Source organism: Nerophis ophidion, linkage group LG12 (genome assembly GCF_033978795.1).
Source record: "Nerophis ophidion isolate RoL-2023_Sa linkage group LG12, RoL_Noph_v1.0, whole genome shotgun sequence".
Taxonomy (NCBI): domain Eukaryota; kingdom Metazoa; phylum Chordata; class Actinopteri; order Syngnathiformes; family Syngnathidae; genus Nerophis; species Nerophis ophidion.
In genome coordinates this window covers 11,643,818-11,649,138 of record NC_084622.1, presented here as the reverse complement: position 1 = coordinate 11,649,138, position 5,321 = coordinate 11,643,818, and the positions used below count along the sequence as shown (strand labels likewise).

The window sequence follows — 5,321 nt, the reverse complement described above, 5'->3', positions numbered from 1 at the left end:
AAAACATAAAAATGTTTTTTTTACTCCATATGTGTCATGTCTTGTGATCATGTTTTGTTTAGTTATGTTCTGTTTTGTTTAAGACTCCTTTAGTTCCATTTTGTGCACCTGCCTGAGTTTGTTTTGGTTGCCATGGTTGCAAATTGTGTTCACCTGCCTCTGATTAGTGCTCGGGTTGCACGTGAGCGGCCGAACACCAATCAGAGACAGGTGAACTGATTGGTAGGCATGGAAACAAAACAATGGAGTGAAAAAACAGGAACTAATGGAGTCTTGAAGTAATCTAACACAACTAAACAAAACATGATCACAAAGACATGATAATATGACAGTATGGTCGTACTAAATATGAAAGTTATATAAAAATAACTCCAAAACCAAACATGCAATATGTCTAATAATGTCTGTATTATTGTATCTATGTGAGTTGTACTAGAATCTGTTGTTTTTGTAAGGTTTGCAAATACAAAATTGTGTTTTTACCCAATATGACAGTATACTGTCACACTCCAAATAACAGTTATTTAAACATAACTCCTAAACCAAACATGTAAAATGGCTAATCGTGCCTGAAATCATGTATCTTTGTGAGTTTTACTTGAAACAAATGCTTTTGTAAGGTTTGCAAACACAAAAATTTGTTTTTTTTTTTACTCAATATCAAGTACCTATGATTGTCACACACACTCTAGGTGTGGTGAATATTTGTCCTCTTCATTAGACGCCATTCCCTTGATCACCCCCTTGGAAGTGAGGGGAGCAGTGGGCAGCAGCGGTGCCGCACCCGGGAATCATTTTTGGCAATTTAACCCCAATTCCAACCCTTGATGCTGAGTGCCAAGCAGGGAGGCAATGGCTCCCATTTTTATAGTCTTTGGTATGACTCGGCCCGGGCTTGAACTCACAACCTACTGATCTCAGGGCGGACACTCTAACCACTAGGCCACTAAGTAGGTAAAGGGGAAGCGTCCCTGGGTGGGCTCGAACCACCAACCTTTCAGTTAACAGCCGAACGCGCTAACCGATTGCGCCACAGAGACATGACAATTTGATTTCCGAGAAAATGCGAAAAAAAGCAATACAAATGTATTTAAACATTAAACTCCATGTGCCCAATTTTTACACAACCAGAAAATTATACTGTTATTAATAATAATAATAATAATAATGAGCTCAAGAACAAGTAAGCAAAATTGCCAAGTCATGAGTAGTGAATATGTTAAAAGACACTTTAAATACCAAAAACAAACACCTACCCCAACTGCGGTGCTACAATGACATCTACTTTCTCTGCAAAATGTCTCCACAAAACCACCTAAGGCAACTGTGGCATCATGGGAATGTAGCTGAGGTGGTTTCACGAGGAACACCATGCTCTGATATCAATGTTCCACAGGGGAGAGACTATGTTCTATGCCGTCTGCTAAAACCACCTTGCTGTTTGCTTAATGGCAGTTATCTTTTACTACCCCCTGTGAGTGTGTGCGAGTGTGTGTGTGTGTTCTGGCAATTCTGACGTAATGGGGACATCGCTCTGTTTACACACTCACCTTTAGGGGACCTCTGACGGTATGGGGACAAAAGGGAAACATTTTTAAAATGATAGTCAGATGCACTCTGAAGATGCCTAGGTGATTTTTAAGCTTTGGCCCATAAAACATGTTTACTGTGTATGTTGGTGTGAATTAAGCAAAATTATTTAAAATTGGTCCCCATGAACCATATTTACTCTTTTTCCTCAGAGTCCCCAGTAAGAATGATCAGCAGATTACTTCATCAATCCAGAGATTTAAAGACGTGTATGAGCTAACTGGGCAGTGGCCCTTTGATCTCATTTTTCGTATGCCTCCACAACCTGTAGAAAAGGTGGTCCCCACAAGTCACGAACAAAGACTTGGTGCCCATTCCAAATGATAACCAGCATGAGTGTGTGTGTGTGTGTGCGTGTGTGTGTGTGTGTGTGTGTGTGTGTGTGTGTGTGTGTGTGTGTGTGTGTGTGTGTGTGTGTGTGTGTGTGTGTGTGTATGTGTGTGTGTGTGTGTGTTTTGCCAATGCTTACTTGATGGGGACATTGCTCTGTTTACACAGTCACCTTTAGGGGACCTCTGACGGTATGGGGACAAAAAAAACAGGTTCCCGAAAGGGGAACCTTTTTAAATGATAATCAGATCCATTCTGAGGATGTCTAAGTGATTTTTAAGCTTTGGCCCTTAAAACATTTTTCCTGTGTGTGTTTGTGTGAATTATGCAAATTTTTTAAAATTTGGTCCCCATGAACCATATTAACTCTTTTTCCCCAGGATCCCGAGTAAGAATGGTCAGCACATTACTTCATCATTCCAGAGATTTAAAGACATGTATGAGCTAACTGGGCAACGGCAATTTTACTGAATTTTTTTATGCCTCCACAACCTGTAGAATGGGTGGTCCCCACAAGTCATGAACAAAAACTTGGTCCCCATTCCAGATGATAACCTGTGTGTGTGTGTGTGTGTGTGTGTGTGTGTGTGTGTGTGTGTGTGTGTGTGTGTGTGTGTGTGTGTGTGTGTGTGTGTGTGTGTGTGTGTGTGTGTGTGTGTGCAAAAGCCACACTGAAGGATTTGCTCCTTTGCTTATCATCGCACATTCTTCTGTGGACCATATCACTGTGACTACTATATTTCGATAACAGATAAGAGATCATTCAGGTCTTGCCTCTGCATCAAAGGTGCACCTGCACACTCGGGGTCAGGTCACAGATCAATATTCACACTCTTAGCACAATTAAACAATTGAACCTGTGATGCTGTATTCATTGCCAGCCAACATTTGACTGTTAAAGTGAGGAGAAAAACCATATGAATGAATGAAAATGATTAATTAAAGTATGTATTTTTCCATGTTTTCCATCCTGATGTGTCAACATGTGCTCCATCTCTCACTAAGTAGACAGCGTCATTTCCAGGATTCCCTTCCACGCCCATGATTCACTGATGATCAGCATTATTGATCATCTCCTTGAGGGCGTAGCTTTATAAATGTGCGACATTTGATTGTGTGAATGTTCCAAAGCATTGGTTTTCTACACCAAAATTCATCTATTTATTATTCTTCTTCTTCTCCAGATTTTGGCGTGGTCTACCTTCCACATTTTTCACCCGATTCAAATGGTTCCAACTTTAAACTGTTCAATTTATTCGGGAATCGCAGACTTTCCCTTGAAAAATTCCCAAAATTCCCAAATTTCCCAGAACTCCAGGTTTTCTGGGACATTTTTTCCCATTCAAAATGAACTGGCCATTTTTCAAACTTTCAACATTTCCATATTTTTCAACCAACTCAAACCATTCCACCTTCAACAAATTCCACCATCCTGGAATCTTAAACCATTCTTTTTCCAAGTTAAAAAAAAATCCGGGATTTTCAGAATTCCTGCTTTTCTGAAGCCCTATTTCCACCATTTTTTCTGGCGACTACTCCTTCCACATTTTTCAACACATTTCAACCGTTCCACCGTCAAAACATTCCTCTTCATCAGGACAAAAAACCTAAGTTGTTTTTTGACCTGGACAAGTTCCGGGTTTTCCCGAAATTCCAGGAAATTCCGTAATACAATTTCTCAATTCAACATTTTACTACTTCAAGATTTCTTGAAAAAATCCAACACCAACTATTTGAACTCATTCAGACCATTCAAGTTTGTTACCATTTTTAATGAAATTCATGCTGTTCACGAAATTCCCAAATTTTGGTTGAAATTCCCAATGAAATGAATGGGACATTCTTCAAATCTCCACAACTCACACATTTTTCATGCGATTCAAAGCGTTCCAACTTTAAACTGTCCAGCCTATTCGGGAATGGCAGAATTTCCCTTTACAAATTCCAAAAATTCCCGGATTTCCCAGAACTCCAGGTTTTCCGGGACCTTTTTCCTATTCAAAATGAACTGGCCATTTTTCAAACTTTCACCATTTCCATATTTTTCAACCTACTCAAACCATCCCACCTTGAACACATTCCACAATCCTGGAAATTTACACAATTTTTTTCCCAGTTCCAAAAAAATTCCAGGATTTTCCAGAATTCCTGCTTTTCCAAAGTCCTATTTTCACCCTTTTTTCTGGTGACAACTCCTTCCACATTTTTCAACAGATTTAAACTGTTTCACCGTCAAATCATTCCTCTTAATCATGACAAAAAACAAAAAATTTTTTGACCTGGAAATATTCCAGGAAATTCCGTAATACCATTTCTCAATTCAACAATTCCGTAATACCATTTCTCAATTCAACATTTTACTACTTCAAGATTTCTCCACCCATTTGAAAAATTCCAACATTTCAACTCGTTCAGACCATTCAAGTTTGTTACCATTTTTAATAAAATTTCCGCTTTTCACAAAATTCCCAAATTTTGTGTGAAATTCCCATTGAAATGAATGGGACATTCTTCAAAGTTCCACAACTCCCACATTTGTCATGCGATTCAAAGCGTTCCAACTTTAAACTGTTCAGTCTATTCGGGAATCGCAGGCTTTCCCTTGAAAAATTCCAAAAATTCCAAGATTTCCCAGAGCTTCAGGTTTTCCGGGACATTTTTCCCATTCAAAATGAACTGGCCATTTTTCAAACTTTCAACATTTCCATATTTTTCAACCTATTCAAACCTTCAACACATTCCACCATCCTGGAATTTTAAACCGTTCTTTTTCCAAATTAAAAAAAAATCCAGGATTTTCTGAATTCCTGCTTTTCCTAAGCCCTATTTCCACCCTTTTTCTGGCGACTACTCCTTCCACATTTTTCAACACATTTCAACCATTCCACTGTCAAAACATTCCTCTTAATCAGGACAAAAGACCAAGATGTTTTTTGACCTGGAAAAATTCCCGGTTTTCCCGAAATTCCAGAAAATTCCGTAATACCATTTCTCAATTCAACATGTTACTACTTCAAGATTTCTCCACAGATTTGAAAAACTCCAACACCAACTATTTCAACTCATTCAAGTTTGTTACCATTTTCAATAAAATTTCCTCTTTTCACGAAATTCCCAATTTTTGGGGAAATTCCCATTGAAATGATTGGGACATTCTTCAACGTTCCACAACTCCCACATTTTTTATGAGATTCGAACCGTTCCAGCTTCAAACTGTTCAGCTGATTCGGGAATCGCAGACTTTCTCTTGAAAAATTCCAAAAATTCCTAGATTTCCCAGAACTCCAGGTTTTCCGGGACATTTTTCCCATTCAAAATGAACTGGCCCTTTTTAAAACCTTCACCATTTCCATATTTTTCAACCTATTCAAACCTTCAACACATTCCACCATCCTGGAATT

At 38.7% G+C, this 5,321-nt stretch overlaps 1 non-coding gene across 1 annotated transcript; it reads right to left on the bottom strand.

Annotated features, from left to right (window-relative positions):
* Positions 1–966: 966 nt before the first annotated feature.
* On the bottom strand, positions 967–1,040 carry trnan-guu (transfer RNA asparagine (anticodon GUU)). Its single transcript has one exon. It is a non-coding gene; the product is annotated as a tRNA-Asn (tRNA).
* Positions 1,041–5,321: the final 4,281 nt, after the last annotated feature.